Source organism: Mycetomoellerius zeteki, unplaced genomic scaffold (genome assembly GCF_001594055.1).
Source record: "Mycetomoellerius zeteki isolate Tzet28-1 unplaced genomic scaffold, Tzet1.0 scaffold25, whole genome shotgun sequence".
Classification (NCBI taxonomy): Eukaryota; Metazoa; Arthropoda; class Insecta; order Hymenoptera; family Formicidae; genus Mycetomoellerius; species Mycetomoellerius zeteki.
In genome coordinates this window covers 1069089-1090451 of record NW_017257227.1, presented here as the reverse complement: position 1 = coordinate 1090451, position 21363 = coordinate 1069089, and the positions used below count along the sequence as shown (strand labels likewise).

At 36.7% G+C, this 21363-nt stretch overlaps 1 protein-coding gene across 1 annotated transcript in view; it reads right to left on the bottom strand.

Annotated features, from left to right (window-relative positions):
* Nucleotides 1-21363, bottom strand: part of nudC (nuclear distribution C, dynein complex regulator) — an 86121-nt gene that overhangs the window by 6441 nt on the left and 58317 nt on the right. The window lies entirely within an intron of this gene.

The window sequence follows — 21363 nt, the reverse complement described above, 5'->3', positions numbered from 1 at the left end:
TATATATATATATATATATATATACAGGATGTCCCACGGGACACTCCGTATGTATAGATATTACGAATACGATATATTTTCTCGTTATTCAACATTATGCCAATATGTCAGTAGTTTCATATTCACGATTACGATAAAAAGGAGCAAAGGAGTAGCAGCCAATGCGATCGAAGAAGTGCATGATCGAAAGGATGTGAGAAGATCGATGAGCTTCTCATATCAAGCGCGCAAGTATACAGGTGCATCGCGTATTTCTACGAAAGTACGTGCACGTGTGCATCGTTCTGCACGCGAGAAAAGATGAACCCAAATGGAGGAGAAATGGATCGAGAAAGGAGGTAAAGGAGATAGGAGGCACAGATAAATCGGCACTTATGAACGCGTATCCGGCTCGAGGAAAGGATTAGGATTCTCGACGTTGATTTTGTGCAATTCGCAATGATCAACGGATCCAGGGGCGGGGAAAGAGACGAGACAGGGTGTGCAATACACGTTAATACGCGCGAAAACGCGACGGGTAATTTATACGTATGAAAAGATGTTGCAAAAGACACGCCGCTTGCTGAGATTAAAACGAAGAAGTTGCCGTCGCGATAATAAGCGCCGACAATGGATGCGCTTCCCGAAGCAAAAGTGCATCGCGTCAGGGGCGTTAAGATAAAAATTGTTACAGCCGGTAGATGTAGAATTCAGGTCGCGGTGAGGAGTAAACCGGAGAGGCGGGAGGCCGTAGGTAAATATTTCTTCACACCACAATCTGGAATCGGGCTAATGTAGGTCGAGCGTTACTTTACTTCAATCATTAATATATTTACCTTCATAAATAAGCGGATGTAACACGCAATTCATGTTCATGCGAAATCGTGAAGAATAAAACCAGAGGTATTCGATAAGATTAGATATTAGATACATCCGGCGATATATTAAGCAATAATCGTCTTATTGCAGATACATGTATATAGGGTTGTCTATTTTAATCAATCCCCTAGAATATCTCAAAATCCTTAAGTTTAAGACAAAAATGTTTTAGACAAAACTCAGTTACTAGGGAGAAAGAAGATAGTGATTTTGAGACCTTGAGAAGATGAATCCTCAAGAATCCTTATTTAAAATTTTTTTAATTAAAACCTCCATTTTTTCTTTCATATTTATGTAGCTGACTTCAAGACCTTTTCAAAAATTATAATAAAGTATAAAGACAAGATAAGTTTGAGGACAATGTGCCAACCAAGGTCATCATCTTCTCTTCGTCTCAAATTTAATTGCTTTAAGATAGTGGATTGACTTAACAAAGCATATTGATTTGTTAACTTTTAAGTCACTTTCAAGTCAACTTTCATCCATAACTTCTAAAATACTTAATGAAAAAATACTTTATTACAGTACTTTCAGATTCAAAAATCCTTTTCCTCAATTAGAGCATAAACGGTAGTCCAAATCGGTTGATTTTATGCTAAAAATGAAAAAAAGTTAAAAAATTGTAATTTTTACCTTCTAACGTCGATTTATTCGTAACAATATTTGCTTTATAAACAAATTTTATATTTTGTATGTATAAAATAATCTTGGTTTGACTTAGGGATTATAAAAACAATGTTGAATTTTTAAAATTAGGCTTAGATACCTAATATGAAAAATTAGTTAGAAAATTTATAGTAATGTATAGTGACGTGTTAATGACATGTAAATTGTGTAAGTCCTGAATCGATAAAACAGACGACTTTAGAATCCTCTGAAGGATTTTGAGATATTCTAGTGGATTAATTAAAATGTACCATCCTAAGTGTGTGTACAATATATGAATTATTATAGTTTATTGTTGGACAGGGATATCGCTTGATAATGCATTTATTTTCACTTTATTTGATTAATTAAAAATTTTTTCTTGTAAATTACGCTGGAAATATTTCGTGATGCATAAAGATTTAATAAATAAAAAAAAGAATTAATTAGATCCATGCTTTCTCGCAACATGCAAATATCCCAAACGATGTTATTAAACAGTCCATGACGCGTGTTAATCTTTCTTCATGTTTTCTACGCGATTCTTAATAATCGTTGATTGACGAGGCTCGCGAGGCAGAAAGTTCTTTTGATATTAATCGTTTGGAGCTTTGTCGCGACACCGAGGCGCGATACATCGTCGACGGGGAGAGGCAGGTGCGGCTCCGCTACCATGATGGTACCAACGTGTCGCCTTCGCTCTTCTCGGCGAAATCATGGTCCAGTGGTAACGGCGGCGGTCAAAATTCCACGGGGCCGGGTGAGACCGGTTCCTCCCGAAAAATTGGCGCCGAGCTGACCACGTTTCGGGTCAAAGAACGGCCTTGCCTCTCGTCCGTCTCTCACTCCCGCGGCCTCCTCTCCACTTCCATCATCTCTCCCGTGGTGACTGCTTCTCGCGCTTTTCGCGTCCTCGCGATTCCCCTCTTCACCTTGATTCGCCAACGGCATCACCATCGATGTCAGTGGCGTAAACAGTGATCTTATGTCAAAGAAAAAAAAATAAGACGATTAAGACGTAGAGATAAAATTGCGTGTCTCACGATAAAGGTATTCTGAGTGTATATCGAGCGGTTTCTATTTTACGATGTCCAAAATCAACGACTGTTTATCTCTTAAATAGGAAATTTTATGATGACATGTTCTCATACGTTTCTTTAAATGAAAAGAATCAAACGATATATTTACTACTCGATCGAATTGTATTTGAGGAGCTATATGCTAATTCTAACCTGAAATTCTATATTAGCATATATCATATCGTATTTAAGCGATTAAATATGTCATCACTTAAAGATTTCTATCGCTAGTCGACATCCTTGACGAAGTGTGAACGGACAAGACTAACTTTCGACAGACGTGACCTCTTCTTGACTTCACAAGCAAATTGTTCACGCAAACAGAAATTTGTAAGTTACGACAGATCAGTTACATTATCAAGCAGATAATGCTTTATACGTGATCGCGAAAGGCAACAAAAGCGAGCAACAGTACGAAAATAAGCACTCTCTGTCTCGTGTGTATAACGAACTCGAGCAATAATAAGACTCTCTACTCCAGTTTGAGAAAGCGCAGTGTTGTAATCTCAGATAATTTCGCGTGAACATACCTGGCCGTAGATGGTCGCTGACTTATTACCGATTTGTTCGCTTTAGATGCGCGATGACTTTATCCCGTATCAATTACGCGTGCCTAGTCGTAACTCACTCAAGCCTTACTGCAATCTTAAGGCAGTAGTAATCACGTACGATTCGGATAGCAGATGCTCCTGTCAAATTTTTTACTAATATTTATACGAGAAATTCACCTTACGAAACTTGCTCCTGTTCATTATAGTTATATACTATGAAGATTCAAGTATTCACACGTAAAGAAATATGAACAGGAACAAGTGTTATCTTCATTGCTCATAATTCTCATAAATGTTGCGCAACGCAATGTGACGTTAATCATGAGATCGAGTTGATTGATATACGTTAAGATTTTCACGAGAGAAATGAAGTTTTTCGACGTTAAGCGATAAATATCGATGTACGGATAGATAGGCGAATAATGCACACGTGGAAAATTGCTCAGCCGCTGCTAGATGGATGGTAATAACAATCGCTCTACTTTCGCGGATTTGCGGCGAATGCGCGTTTTGCAAATTGCGCCCTGGTGTAATGGTCCTTCTCGTTCGGAGGCGCGCGTGCGGCTTGGGCGCCGCGAGCGCGTAGCAGATCGTTGCTGCCGACGCGCATACGCGCTACTTACGCAATTACCAAGAGAAGGAGACCGAGAGAAGGAAAGAGGGTACGCGCGCGGGAGAGAGGAATGGTGTGCCGCGACCGCCAAAAGTGAAATCGAAAGATGGAGGAGGAACAAGTGGAGATAGGACGTTTCAAGATGCTAGGTCAAAAAGGGAAGTGAAATGAGTATGCAGCTCCCTTGACGCGATCCTCTCGTACGCTTAGGGCTTAGGCAATCGACAGCAACGATCTCTTGCGCTATAAAGATATTAGTAACTCTATTGGTCTTCACATTTCTGCTTACGTAATTTGCACCGAAAGCTATAATTTCACAGACTCGGTATATATTTGTGAGCGTATCTCGTGTAATTAATAAGTTGTTAATTATTAGTCAATAAACTAAACATATCATATCCTTACTTCAAAAGTGACATAATTCAATTAATTTTTTCTTTGTAAAATAGTTTTCTCCTTTTTCAGAAAGGTTTTCTCCGTTTTTTTTATCTTATTTGTCAATTTTTTTAGTTGTGTCATTTTTGAAGGAAGAAAACGAAATATTAGTCATAAAATAATATTTAATAAGTATTATTCAAATCTGATGTCTTTATAAACATGTCTTTAACATGCTTGTTAGAACTCTACTTCATTGTTTGAGATTGTATCATGAAAGGGTGTTGTATCATTACAAGCGAGAGAAAGTATGTGCTGTGATACGTAGAGAAATACCACAGTAGCATGAATAGATACGAGCTCGCGGGAATATTCGAATTATCGGTACTTAGAATCGAGAAGAATGCCTTTTCCGGTGTCTTGTTAAAGGACCACCCGCATGCATAGCCTGTTATGTATACTACGCGAAAACCGCGCGAGCAATCGCAACCCCGTTAACTATGCTTACGCAAACTGCACCGCTGATGACCATTGTTCTCAGAGCAAGCGAATGCCTATCATGTTGACTTGTTATAAGAATTAGGCATTTTTTCAGTTTTATTCAATTGTGCCTATTCAACTGATTTGAAAGCGAGAAAGTATAAAAAAATATATGGTTATAAAAGGTTTAGCAGTGATGAAAATTGTAGATTATTATCAGTAGATCGACGTTTCCGGTTATTTTCAAATGTACATTATCTAATCATATTCTAATACAGAAAAGCATTTGGCAATCATTTCCTCAATGATCTTTTTTATCTAACAAAAATCGGTGTTAATTAAATTTTAAATGAGAAAATATGTAAAGAGATATATAAAGATATATAAGTTCTGTCGAGACTATACGTTCTAACCATAAGCTTTTTAATTCCATGACAAAAAAATCATTAAAATTGAGGATAAACCACTTCGCAATCGCGCGACTTCAACCTTTGATCGGTGACGCAGGTATCTGCAGCAGTTACGTTTTAGAGAGAAAAGGCCTAAATATCTTCCGCTTTAGATCATTTGGGAATTTTACAAAAGACGATAATTTATTTCAATCCCTCGATATAACATTCCCGATTAAGACTTATGATAAATAACGATATATGACGTAGGGTATGTTCTCTCTTAGGGAGACATTATTCATGGAATTCTATCCTTGTTTTATATCTAATGAATGATAGAGATAGAATGATACAAATAGCGCTAATAGAAAGAGAAAAATTCGCGTCTCCCCGAACGCATCTGTAATAATTATATAATATTATTTCTCATTCTTTGATTTTTATGATTTGCAAGTTTTTCTCTATCTATATTTCTCAATACTATTGTAGATAAACAAATTAAAAATATAACGTTTTCTTGTATAGATTTTCGCTTTATAGATCTGTAATGCAATCAATCCTCTTTTACATTGAGAAAAAAATTGTTTACTAAATTAATTGTCTATTTGACTAAATTAAATTAGTTATCTTTCTTTCTTTCTTTTGTTGGAGAATGTATGTATTTAAGTCAAATATAATATGTTTAATTTAATTTTGTGTACATTCTTCATCATAAGAATTAAAAACCAACTAAATTAATTTAGTCAAATAAACTATTTTTTTCAGTGTATAACTGAAAAACACAGGCGCCGATTATTATAATCGAATTGCCGCAATAACCTAGCAAACATGCATAAAAACTTCAATAAAAACGTGCATAAAAATTAGGATTAAATCCCAAGTGCAAAAAAATCTTGAATATCATTGGACAAATAAATGTCGAACGATAATCTATATTTATATCATTCTTAGTTACATCTTAGGAATTATCTTCTAAGAGTTTAAGACACACTTCAGAAATCATTAATGTATCTGAAATACGATGAAATAAAATTTACATTTTATCGCAAATAAGCCATAAAAATATTGTTCGGATACCAAATTCGTTAATTATAATTAACGAATTTGGTATTGATTTGTGCACGTCATACAATAAATTTACATTATTCGGTTATTTACACGATTTTAATAAAATGTTGAGATGTAGAACTCGCTCCTCAAAGGCGTTAAATGCCATAGCGCTCGTATACTACTGTTTTGTAAATATCTCCTTGACATGCTTGCGTACAAAAATGTACGCGGACGGGATCGTTACGGCATTCGATTACGTTTAAGTGCATCATTATATCTTGTTTTTGAGCGATACTGCAAAATATCGACGATTGGCCGCTCGGTAGTTAAACGCATAACTAATAATCCTCGCGTATAGCGGGAACGACAATGTCTATTACGGTGACGCATCATAATTTGTCGAGTAATATGCTTGGAATGCATCCGCAAGGGATGATTTGCTCATAAATTTTTACGAGGTACCCAAGCATTTTAATTGCGTACAATGACATCCGCTCTTGCGTAACTATTAATACGACAAATAGTCACAACTTACACGCACACATTCGCCTCTGCATTGCGATACTTAAAAGCAATTTCATGTTGATATGTTGCTAATAATAATTACCCTCCCTTAGGTGGGTTGTTATTCCGAGGTGTGGTACGCGTGGTTATCTATTTGTCTTCAACGATTATTCTATTTTATAAACGGATGGAATTGGCAGATTTTATATGAATGTTTCACTATCAATGTACATCATAAATATTATCATCATTATCATCTTTCTTTTTACTTTCATGCCCGTCGTATATCATCGATATGACGTGTGTATACCGCTAATTACTAGCAAACTGTCACTCGGTAACGATCTCTCCTTGTCCCCCACGATTAAGAACACGCTATAGTAACGAAGGATTAATTGCCGGTTGCTGAAGTACACTCGGATTGGGAAATAAAACCGATTTCACGTGATTATTATTACGCGCTTGATAATTATCGCTGTCATTAATTTAAGAATTATTTTAATTAAGAATGACCATACAGATAATTTTAATCTGCTTTATCTTTCATAATCGGCGTATGCATATTTTCACGCAATAAAAATTTTATTGATTTCACGATAGGTACCGTGATCGTCGAGCAAATTAATTTCATCGGTTGCTGCATCAGAGAACAGCCGACACATCCAAGGAGCGAAAAGGAGTACGACTAAGCCGCTAGTTGAAAATCGCTCGGATCGCGATTATTGATCTGGGTCAGCGAGCACCTTTCACGCATCAGTCGAACATTACTCAACATTAATCGTTACAATTTCTTTGTTCATGCTGAGTGTCAGGAAAATTACAGCCGCGTCGCAAATGCATGTTATACAATTTGCGCATCGTTTGCAATAATGCCCATTTGAGATCAACGTCATCGTCAAACTCCGCATATCGTATACCGATCCTTGTCATCGTTTGTTATTTGTAAAAAATCCAAGAACGTCGAACGTGCGGCGAAATAAGAAACCGCCGTATAAACTGTGTCTTCCATGCTCGTCAAGGTAGCCGAGCGGAACCTCTCGCGGTCGATAACTTCTAAGGATCATTAACGTCTTTTCTAGGAGGACTACACGTCATTGAGAAGAGTGACGCGCGGTGGATCGCTGCAGAGAAGACTACGTGTATTGGGAAACGATGCGAGGTTGATCCGGGTCGCTTCCACGACGGACGGCGAACGGTCGGCTGGCCGACTCTCGTTTCCCTCCACGAGCGGCGACGGCGGCAGCTCTCGCACTCGCAGTCGGTGACACTACGTCGGTGTCAAGGATTCCGAAGGATGAGCAGAAGTAGATTTATTGGGTTATTTTGCGTATATGTTACAAGGCTGCGCGCGGTCAAGTGACACCGTGGCAAATTGCACGACGTGCTGCCCAATCTATGTTCCTTCTTCCGCACAGTGCGTCAATCAATGCCAGTGATCGTAATTAATGATAGTTTGAGAATGATTAGATTGGCTTGAAATAGATAAATGTTATTCCAGGTGACAACGCAATTTATATACATAACGTTTCTAATGCCCACCGTTACATATTCTACCTGTTTCTTATTTTCGTAAAAATATCTTTCCTCAAAAAGAAATTAAAGTCGATTTGTAATAGTTTTCTTAACACATTCTTAGCGAATTGTTATGTTACTAATTTAGTCCTTATACTGGTTTAGAATCACTGATTATATTTTTTGCAGATAAAATTTAGAAGCACGTTTAACAAAATCGTAAATTATGTACCAAGATGCAATTTCTTAGGCATAACAAATTATTCAAATTTTTTATACTTCCATTGAAGTAGGACAAAACTGATAACAAACAAGCTTTCAAACAGATAATTTATAGAATAGCAAGATAAATGTATTTTATAACTATTGCACTACATTACTGCTGTTACAATTATGATCGTTACTCGTTAGTAATAATCAGCTTTCTCTTAATAAAATTTTAATTAACTTTGCAAGAATCACAAGACACGATTCATAACTATTGCAATGTAATTATGAGACGGATTATCTTCTTTGATTTTGGCGATTCCTTTATCAACTATGTAATACATGGAAAAAAGGAAAAGAGCTATTTTCAAATTACTATATTTAAAAAACGAAAAATCATACCCAAATCAAATAAAATGCATTTTAGAGCTAAAAGTTAATACTTTCGCGTGGTATTAATAAAATACAGAAAAGATCTGCTGCCAGTGCTATGTCACGAAAATCGTCGTCTTTTAACCTCTAACGTTATTTTTCTAAAAAAAAAAAAAATTGTAAGCCAATAATTAAAATTAAATAACGGATTCATGTTTACAACAGGCAAAAATATATTGAAAATGACTTCACACTGGCGATAGAAAAAAAAGATCAAATTTTGTTGCCCAGTGTAATGAGACACCTTACATTTCATTAAGTTTCATAATTTACGAGGCCAGACACGCGCTAATGAGAGACTATTATTTGGTTAAGGACATCGTTACCGCAAGAAACGAGAATACAAATTCGCTAAGTAGCGCGAGAATCTTTCGTAACGTGACAATTTTGCTGCTTGAAATATGAAGAGAAATTGCAGATCGGCTGACACTGACGCAGATGCACGCACAGCACGCATTTTTCGGTAAAATTACGTTCGTTCGTCTTAAGGCAGACTTTATTATATTTTCTTGCAAATCGGGCAACAATGTTGCAAAATTACCGGTTCTTGCAAAGGCGCGCAACGTCGTCGATCGTCAGCCGCACATTCTCTAACTGCATAATAATTGCCGTGATGACCCAGGCGCATTGCGCGCAGGCACTGCAACTTCTACGTTTCATAACTGACAAACATATCAAAAGAAGGAGCGACCGGAGGGCGTGCTATAAAATAATTAAAATCTCTGCAAATATTTCTTGCCGATCTATTTTATATAGAAAAAAATCAGAACTGTATTTATTTACAAACTACAAAAGATATACAAAGGCTCGGTTGTAAACTGACATTTAAGGATAAATGCGGCACGCGTAATACGTATGCAATTATGGTTAAATGAGACAGGCACTTTCAAAATAGTCTGCAACGCAAACGAAGTTTCCGCCTTGATTGAACTGACGCTTATATCGAACGGAACGATCACGTTTCTGTTGCTATTAGTCATAACCACTCTTAAAACGCTTTTCGTCTAGACCACTTTCCTTCGCAACGTTATTAAATACGATGTGCGAAATGCACATTCTAATTCCGCGGCAATTACCGCCTAGACCTCGTGGCTGCGCGTGACCTTACAGTTTCTGGCATTAAGCAATATAGGCCTATGGTTCGGCGCAATCGTGTGGCAGGGTTGTATACAAACCGGTAAAGCGATAATTGGCCATATTTGCGCGTATTTGTTGTTCCTCTTACGTTGTGATCACGAGAAATATCGAATCGAGTTTTAGCGTTATCTTTCTACATGTCATTCCCTTCTCGCTATTTCATGCTTTTTTACAATATCTTACGCGTGCTTATCTTTATAACAAAACTGTTGAGAACGCATGGAGCAATAATCTCGCCTTCCGCGCATATTTTAATTGCTGCAGACAATTACCGCGATGACCCTGAAGAAGCGCGATGGTCTTACGAAAAAAGAAGTTTGTGAGATAATATCTTTTTTTATTTGTAATTGAGATATTATAAAAATGAAATTCGTTTTGCAACGATTTTGCAGACTGTCTTATTTTTATAATTAGAGTCATATATTCAAAGTTTTTAAAATATACATATAATATTATTGTATATATATACATACATTTACATATAGTAGCACGTATTTGTTGCTCTTCTTATTATCATGAGGAGAAATATTGAAATATATATGTATACGAGTAAAAAGATTATTATTATCTAAATAAATCACATGGTTTCCTTACTTCAAAAGTGACACGATTAAAAAATGTAATTTTTTAATTATTATCATGAATGAGTTAGATAAAGATTACTCATCAAAAATAAATTAACTTCACAATCTGTCCGCCAAATAGCACCTGAAATTATTCTTTTCTAAAATTCGTTCTTAAAATTTTCAATTACTTATGTCGTTTTTGTAAATAAAAAAAAATTTTCTATAGAGAAAATTTAGAGTAACAATTCTGGTGAATAAAGTTTGAAAAAAAAAATTGTTTTATTTCAAGTCTAGTTATTTTTGCCGATCGAGATAAATACAATATAAATTGTTGGTGATATTTCAAATTAAGCACTTATGATGAATTATGCCAGTTTTGTTATAATTCTGTAAAATATCAAAATCATAACAAAAAGGGTAGTTTGAATGAAATTAACAAAATTTTAAATGAAAATAACAAAAATGATTTTGACAATGTTTCTAAGAGGATATTCTTTTTGCTGATATCATTTAGTCATTTAGATATTAATTAGTCAATTATTTTCTGTCAAGTTGATAAAATTTTCCCCTTTTCTAAAAAGTTTAATTTTTTTGTTATTTTTGAAGTAAGGGCATAATACGCAATAATAAAATTTTTTTTAATATTAAAGAAAAACGGAATGAAATTGGATATATAACTTCATATATTACTCTGGTTTCTATTTTTTGACGTAATAAGTTCACCTCTAGTCCCTGTTGAACCGGATTTCGGAAATGTTAATGTTCGCACGTTCTTTCAGACGAACATAAGTACGTTGTTTGACATAGCCGGATACGCGTTTTAATTGCGCGTGCGATTATCAGAATGACCCCGGGTGTCATTGGTGACCTTAGAAGAATTTAAACTCTCCTTTAAATTCCTGCATTTCGCAATTGGCGGATGCCCGCTCTACGCGTTCTCAAGCACGTAGGTACATACAAGCGACCGTGTCAAACGTTTAGGCCTTTGACAAACGTTCATACGTGACCAAGAGGTGATGAGACACGTGAGCAAGCGAGGTAGAATATGAGAAGGTGAAAAGAAGACGGGCTGCCGTATGTCCGGCAGAACGCGAGTCGCATACGGAAAATATGAGTTCAATGTCAGCTCAACAATCCGCTACCGTCCCCCTTCGTTCCCTGGAATAGTTTTTTATCCATCGTCGTGACGGTCGCGTGCAACTTGCGTAACTGCGAGGCCTAAATACCGATCGCCACATCCTGGCCGGATAATCGTAGATGCAACTAGAAGATAGAGTCTCTGGCTGCGTCTCGCTAGAATCGTTAACTCTTTTCCAGCGCGAAGTTATCCCATCGTTCGGTTGTAACTTCGTTTAATACGAAGATACAACCTCGCGAAAGAAACGAGTTTTACGTGAAAAGTCTCGAGCGCTGTGAGATGTCAGGCTGCATCTCGATGAAAAATTTAAGATAAAATAAATTTCATCAATTGCGCGAATTAATAAATATACACATTCGCATAATTATTAATCTATGAAAAGGTTGCGTCTACGCAATCACATTTAAATGACAAACTGAACGACATCGTAACATTCAATGTAGGACGTAATTAATCGAGATGAAATAAGTCGAGAGAAGCAGGTTCAGCAAATCGCGTTGGAACACATTTTGTATGCCCACGTAATGTAGCTTACATGTATCTATATATGCATTGACTCGGACCGCTGAAATTGGACCGCGATTTCTCAAAGGTGAGTGGCGCTAAAATTGCAAAACCGGTTAATTTAGAATTTCGGCGCCGCAACAGTTCGCCGACAGTCGCGGCTTCGATACAACTTCTGCTTCGGTAACGGGCCTGCGGGATGCGTCGGTTCTAAAAATACATCTTACTTAACCCCTTCCCCGAACACGCGCTGTGCAGTTATTTTAATTTATCTCTCCACATTTCCTACTTATGTCACAACTGGCTTCTCGGGTGCAATCGAATATTCTTGAGGTCTTTTTACGAGCTCGCATATAACTCATCGACACAATCCCATTCCTACTCGCCAGTAAAATATATGATACAAAGAAAGAATACTTGTACGCCATCAAAAAAAGTCGCTATAAATAATCTCAATATTTGATCACAATGTTTAACAATTCAGCTTTACATAACATGCCAAAATATTATAAAATACATCTGATCGTATTTTTTCTTTTGAGTAAACAAATCTCGATCCGGCGTGAAGAACGTTCCTTACGTAAAAGTGAATGTTAACACGTTGTCGGCGGGCTGTGAAAATTGTTGTTACACAGAGTAGGAAATTCACCTAGCCCGTGGCAACGAAACCGAGGGGCGTTCACCCGCACTGTAATTTTATAGTTTCGCAAAGGGAGGAATTTTTAACCGAGGATGACCTGGAATTCGACCTGGCAGTCGAAGCGCGATCCTTTGCGCCAGCATGACTTCATTTAATTACACGGCCTCTTAAATACTTTAGAACACCTTTAGGAATAATGCCACAGCGCAAACGCGATATGCGATGCCGCCACACCATGCGTGTGTATAACTTGACAGGTATCGCGTAATTGATATTACGAAATGTTGCGAAACAACGAGAGGGAGCGTCGTCGACTGGGAGTTTCTTCGTTTCCAGGCGATTTCGTGCAAAATAATTAGCGCGAGTACTGGAATACAAAAAGAAGACAGAAGAAAAGAAATCGGACTCCCTGGGGTATTACACCAATTTCTGCTGATGTCCAGCGAGATGTCCTGTCCGTCCCTGATTGCCTTCGCACTATATTCAAAACCTTGCACTTGAAAATATATTCCAAACACTCGCATGAATCTCTGATCTTCGACGTGTAGTTTTAGGACGTATGTGTAGATTCTAAAGATGACGTATGTAGACTAGAGATTTATAATAGGTTCTAATCTAATGAATTGAGCTCCTACGTTGAGCCTGTAAATAGCAGTTATTGCAAGATTTCCTATTTTAGGTTCAAAAGAAGTTTTCTAAATAGAAGCTGTAGATTAAGTAATGTTAAAAGAGGCTCTATTTGATTGTACAAGTCAAAACAGGTTTATAAGGTTTAATGAGGTTGAAAGAAATTCAAAGTAGGACTAAAATTTCGACTCGGGATATGTTCCAAAAGTAGCATAAAAAGATAAAATCGAAAATTTACCACGTATCAATTTCGAAGTTAATTCGTACAGAAAAATTATTGCAACATGTTAACACTTCCTCGTAACACAGATGCCCTGATAAACGTCCGCGTAATCTTAAATGCACTTAAATGCATTCCAAGTGTAACAATCGCACGCAGCGATACGTCGATGTCGTTGATCGGATTTTTTGATACACGCAGATCGCGTCAGGTGAGCGATCATGAGATACGGCTTAATGGTTGGCGGACGTGATTGCTCGAAATCGATTTCGCTCCACCGCACGCCCGATCGGATAAAAACATCTCCCTCGACGTCTTCGCGGTTCGTCGATTAAGAAAAGGCGCACGGACGATCATTTGAAGGCATCGTGCTTAAATCGTGCATGATTCGTCAGCCTGGAGCAACGACGCGTCCTTTCAGCGCAATTTATTGGAACCACCCGATTAATAAGAGATAAATCGTAATTGAGTGCAATCTCAATTTATTATTATATAGGTAGTAATCGGTGTATGAATCTTTACTCTTCTGTGTACCGGCATTTTAGTATAACAGATACAGATTTGCATAAGAATGCAAAAGACAAATAACATGTTTTTCAAAAGAAAATTTACACTGCGATAATTCCAAATAAACAATGTTAATCAATATTCATATTTTATTTAAATAACAATATCGAAAATATTATATTGTGCATTGATTAATTTAACACTTTGGAGTATTTAATCAAATATTCTATTTGTAAGATATCTGTTCCCAATTTTAACACAATTTCATTTGTACGTAAATAGTTCTGATAAATATACTTCTCAACATTTTTCATCATGAAACTTGAAGTAGTGTCTAGTATATAGCATGATTATAGACAAAAGGTAAAAAAAAGGTGAAGAGCTACTGTTACTCTTGACATTCATCAATTGTATCTGATTTGAAGTACCAATTGACTTCATAATAGAACAGATCGATATCATGAAGTAACAGCATTTATATAAACCTGTTCACATTTCACAACTCAAATTAAACGTAAAAGGATAGTAGGCGGCTGTGATAATTTACTTTATTGCCACAATGATTGTCAGAAACACGATCCTTTTACTCTTGTGGATTCAGAAATTCACTCGAAATGTAATAAAAGGAGCGATTACCGTTGATATGATTCTGTTCTCAATAAAAGGGCTTTCGCGATTCATATCGAAAACGACACTGAAATAGCTCTTGCCGACATTGACCTAAATAGAGTGAATAGCATCTGCACAAAAAAAGATACTTTGGAAGATAATCTCTAGCCATTCTCTTTATCGAAATTGCGGTGCAAAAAGATTAACGTTTGTCTGAATGTCAGTATTGAAAAATTTCCAGAAACTCTTGATCCTCGATCAATGGCTAACAAATGGCAACAGCGAACGGAAGATAGTAAGATATCAATAAAATTTGCGACTTAGCACGTTACGACAAGATAAAAATTAATATATGCATTAGTGGAGCTATAATCAAAAACACGGATCCTGTGATAATTAAAGAAGATAAGCTGAATATGTTAATGTTGAAGATAATTTCTGTTTTGCAATAACTTTTTAATAATTATAAAATTGCTTTGTGACGTAATATATATATTTTTGTCAACGAATTGAATTTAAAAACTGCAAAAAAAAAACAATGGTTGGTATATTATGCCAGAGAGACGAGCAGCGTCACAGTGACTTATCTCAATAACATCATTATGAAATTGCTATTCTTAACTATCTCCACTCAACCGGTGTATTTTACGTTAACCGTTTGAAGATTATTCTCTTCACTGTTCGATTAATTGCGAATAATGTTGTTGCGTCACGCGTGTTCGTTCGTATTCGTGACGAATTCACCTGAGGTACTATCCAGGCTAGAGGCAAGCGAATAGAGGACACCGCGATTATAAGTGCACACGGACGAGATTGTCATCGGAAAATCGTGCCACCGTGATGAATCAAGCGCATTAAATAACGCCAACAATTCGATAAATGCGGGTGTCTCTCGTATGCGATCAAAAATTGAATATACAGTCGATGCAACTCGTATGTTTTATCAAAGGGGCAGTTTCGATTCGTCTAGGTCATCAAAACAGCTCCTTGTTACCAGTCCTTGACCTATATGCCTGACTTGCTGCGTTTTCGTATTTAAAAAAAGAAGAGAGAAGCTTTTTCGGACGTTCTCTTCAGCAATAATCACGATCCGTCACGATCCGTCACGATTGGGCACCGGACATCGTCGAATCATGCATTTGCTCGCACGGGAGGTATCGACTTATCGATGATCACGCTGTCCGGATCGCATACATGACGTTACATGCCAACCGTTGTATACATGATAATCATATAGTGAAATAATTATAGTGTGTTCGGATAATAAAGACAGAGAGAAGAGTATGATCGGGGCTTTCGAGATATCGAAGTAACGTCGTGATTAAAACTAATTAACGGTACCACCTCGTAAAGTGCCTCTCATTTACGTATCTCCTCGTCCGACGCGAACTTCTTTTTTTTCCTTCGTGAAACATTTAAACATAACTCTTTTTTTTCGTAATGATACTCCTAAATGTAGCATAATGCGCAATCATTCAACTGTTCCTCGCGCGGTTTTCTCAACTTCGCTTTCACTATTCTGACAAAATGAAAGATGATGATTTTCTCACTCATTGTACAATTAACATAGGCAATTATTTTTATAGTATAATATGTATGCACGTAACAGGGCGCCCTCATCACAGTCAAAATTAAAAGAGCCCAAGTATAGAAATAATGCAGTTTACACATTGAAATATTGCGCGACAAGTACTCCTCATAGACGCTTATATAATTCTGCTGTGGAACCACTGCATTGACTTGTCACTAGATTAAAATAAGCATTCGTTATGTAAATGACACCAGTGTGGATTTGCGTATTAAAGCGTCTCTGAAGAGACGTGGAAAAACATGGAAGAGAAATGAAAGAGGCACGGAAGATAAAACGTCGGGACGAAGAAGTCCGACGTTACGATTCACTCTCAATGTATGTATTGTGTTTGGCTCTCTTTCATAAATTGTCTCGCATCGCGATTTGTCGAGTGCAACAGCCATAAGCTCATTATAATGCAGCGTATTTCGTGGGATAACTTCGACATTATGTATCTTCGTTCTCATTAATCGCGCGCCATTTTTCCGAGCGCGATGCAAATTGAGGTTCTGCTTAATGGCGGCGGAGAGTGCTTGTGCTCACTGGAGGAAGAGGGACCTGATCAAAATATAGCGTCGTTTTCTCAGATGCATCCATGACCCAGATAGGGCGGATACTACGCATCCTCCGGTTGCGAAAGCGAAGCGCGGCGCGATACCAGCGCGGAAGGATTTCTTCCTCGATTCCGCTGGCGCCGTGGCATAAGTCTTGCGCGAAGCGCCAAGCTCACGGTTCCTCATTGACACTCGTATTTCGTTGGATATGCGTCGCGTCCGCCCGCTTACTTGCTGTGTTCCATCGCGGCGGGAGCACGCTGGATGAACGCGAACGGCCACACGGTACTGGGACAAGGTTGCCTGGGGCCCATAACTATCGCGCGCGCTGACACACAACAATACGCGTTTCTTACGAGCGATTCACCGTGGATCGCGTCTCGTGTTATCTCTTTTTTTTCTCGATGACGCGTCTTTCTCTCTTTCACTTTACCTCATATCTCTCTCTCTCTCTCTCTCTCTCTCTCTCTCTGTCTTTCGTTCAATCCACCTGAGCTCTCTCCAAGGCCCCTACCAACAAACTTGAGGGTTCGGATGCCTCTACCCCTTCCATGAAGATCGCAGGGGGCCCTCGGTCCCCTCTCCGTGACAGTTCTCTTTCCCGTCTTTCTCCGTTCCTAACAGGACGACGCCACCTTCCTTGGATCATTCGATCCCCCGCGGGAGGAGACGCTCGGTTTCGATCTTTGAATACCGTGGCATCGCCACCGCGATGACCAGTCTTCGAATTACGGGCGAAACCCACATGTCTCCGCGCGTTTGCAGCGTGTCTCACGTCCCCAAGTTGTGTCGCGGATGACATTACAAAATAACATTGTTCGAACCTCACTTAAGATCGCGTATTGGTTCACCCTTGTCTTGTCGCAACTCGAGCGTTTCATAATTTATCGAAAAAGTGAAATTGAACAACGACCGAAATCGATGCGCCATTGAGAAGGTCATCTTGGTAGTTAAGGTGCAATTGGTGCATCTTAAGATCCACGCGATCTTCAAGATACGTTGAGTTGTCCTTGATCGAAATGTTGGTGAGTATTACGTTCGACACGTGTACCTGTTATTATGCAAGATTTATCGAACTCCATTGAAACTGGATTTATTTACGCGTGCTAAATGTAAGTATAGCGAAACATAAAAAAACTTGGCCGTATCAAGTTTTAAATATTTATTACGGATATACTCATATTAAACACATATGTTTCGAAAACTGTTTACATTACTGTCAGAAATATAAGCAATTAATAAAATTCGATTGATAACTATCCTTGAAACAGGAATGCTTAATAGAGACAATACATTACAAAATTTGATATCTTGATTAATATTCAGAAGCAATCCTAATTGCATTCTTGCTGAGTAAAAATAGTAAAATAGATCAAGGCAAATAACAGTTACTTTTAAACGGTATAATTATGTAATGATCATCTAAATGATCTAATTATACATATAAGCTTTTGTTATCCAAAATAAAGATAGATTGTAGTGGTATCGGAATACATTTTAATCGAATCGAAAGTAGTTATACGGCTTACGTAATAACGTGAAGTGTTGCAATTGTTATATGTAGACCGCAGCTAATGCTTGAATAACGTCTCCTACTTCGACGTTTATAAAAACTATATTGAAGGTGCCTGTAGGTCAATCACTCATCAAAACGCTGTTGCGCAATGAATGTCCGTGACACTTGGAAACAATGCGAATCACGTAACATCGTTGAACGTTGATTGAAATTGTCGAGATTCACCATAGAATTATACCATTTCGATAACCATTTTCTTCGACGATCATACATTACAAAGTATTATAATCATAGAAACGGCTATTGCAACGTTGTTATTAACCAAATTTAAATTTGCTTCGTCAATTACTATAATTTCATAGAACACAATTTATAAATATGTAGATTTTTAATAAATTTTATGTAATATAACATACATACCGTGATATAAAAGTGATGTAAAAAATCTTTAAAAAGTTAAGAAATTATTTTTAATAATTACTATAAAAATATTTGTTGCAATATTAAATAACAAATAATAAATTTCTTCAAGGATAATTATGCAAGAACAGACATTATTTGTAAAATAATGATAAATTATTTTGGTTCAATTTTCTCGAGCAGTTATAAATCGCCAAACAATCCAGTAATATTTTATCGGTGACAGGCTTAAAGTGTGAGAATGAAAGCTGTATTGCCTCTACAAAGTATTTCTCGCGACAATTCAAGACCGGATTCTTGGCTATATAACGAAGTAACCAAGCATTGTGTGTAATATTGGCTATGTAAAGTAATCACTGCATTGCATCTAAATAGTGCTAATCGTGCAATATCGTATGATAGAATCTAATTTTTATATGCTCGTAAAATTTAACGGCATTCTTTCCCTAAGAAATAAAGTAGAACAAAAAGCGAATAAAATTTTATTTTACATTTATTTTAACCATGACGAACGGTTGACTGTTCTATCATTATTCTTGTAGCAATGTAGTGCTAATGGACATGCGTGAAAGTTAAGTCATTAACGTAGTTTTTCAATATATTTCATTCTATTATATTCTACATTTGGTAAGGAATTGTAAATTGAAAAGCGTGACTAATTATAATTATCCGGCAACCATAGTAACATTGGCCGATCACCTTAATCTCATTTTATTGTCATCGATGTGATGCCAAGAGCAACGATTCCTCTATAGTTTTTAGTATAAATATTTGTCAAACAGCCTGTGTCTCAATAACGAATTTTTAATAACAGATCAATATCGATTTTCGTTCAACATAATATCTGTGATTCTTTGCTATTTTTGAATCTATAAAATTTAATATAGTTGTTAATTATGTCTCAAAGCTTTAATACATGTTGTAATTATAGTGTTACGGATGACTGCTTTGTTAAATGTATAATATAATGATCGATAAGAGGACGCTTATGTCATGTATAATAAAAAGCTTCAATATTAGCATTGCTGTTTCGCACGTGCGACTTTATTACCTTCGCTAACATAATATCATTAATAATACCTAGAGACAACACACCAGCCAACTGTCTGTAAAAATTCCGCTGTATAAGCGCGTATCAAAAATTATGCACAAAGAAATTCCTCAGCGTGATCTCGTCTTGTGTAAATAAGATTGCATTAGTTATGCGTAACCTTCTCTAACGTCGGATATGTTGATTCACTTTCGGAAGTGGCTTGTATGTATTATGAAAGTGACTGTGGAAAAGTCGCATGCACGCTCCGCTGGCTCCAGTAACTGCCGCGACTCCGTTCGACCATTTCAATTCGCCGCAAGATATCGATTGAGAAGAACTAAACATTAGAATTTTTACTTTCTCAAAATCAAATCGAAATGTAGAATTTCCTGTATCGATAATACTGGGATGCAAATTGCAAAATGATTCTCTACCAGAAGACTTCCCTACTCACAATCAGTTTAGACCATTCTGCCAGAGTTTAATTATTGTCAGATACTTTGTATATGTACGAGGGCGGTTTGAAAAATCCGTGCAAAGTCTACAATATGGCACCACCAGTACGTATCGAGATTATTTTTAGTATCCGGCAACTCTTAGAGAATTACGATGAAATAGAAACCAATGAAACAAAATATAAGATTCAATTAGAGATTATAAAAGTTATCCTTGATATCAAATTGTACTCTTCCCCTTTTCAGACTCATAAGATAACTCAGAATATAAGAACTGTGCTGAAAATTACAGCAATGTCCAATGCATTTTATTTCCAATAACCTACAAATGTGGAAAGAGTATAACGTGGTGCTTATACGGTTCGTTAGATCGATCCATTCGTTTCAACTTATTATTGCAAAAAGTAGCAAATGACTATGTAGTAGCGAGGTAAAATAAACAAAATTGATCAATTGTTGCACCGCAATAAGTCCTCGAGCTAACTATTTGCGTTTGTTTGATCTATCTAGATAAACTTCGTATAATCAGCATAAAATAATTATTCAGCTATTTTGCAAATCAAAATGGAATTTTCCATCATATAAAGCTAACTCTATCATAGTCTGCGCGAATATGTTCAGATAGAATCGATTGGTCGTAAGACTACGAGAAAAATATGATAGAGTTAAGCGTATTAGCAAAATTTAAACACTTTTTTATTTAATTGTACTTATACTAAATATAATGAAAAGCCTTCTATATTTCTTGGTTGCCGCAATGACCTAGATTCCATCTCACCCACAATTCACTTTCCAAGCTGTTTCCTTTGATATTGGTCACTTTGTATCCTTCATTCTCTATTTGAGTCATATGCTCGTATCATGCATAATACAAGGGTAGCATATAGTATGATGAAAGCTCTCTCCGATCAAGCAACATATATTGTACTGCTTTATATCACAATATTTACGTGTTAGATAAAAATATACTCACGTGTTATAATTTATCTATTTTGTACAAGGTACATTAAAATGACCAAAAATAACATCTTCATGAATAAAAATATTGATAATTCTTCATGAATAATTCAAATAATAATTTCAAATATCTCTGTCTTAAACCATATGATAAAAAATCTAATATGTTTTTGATGGAATTTCTAATTTTATATTCGCTTAGATATTATATTCAA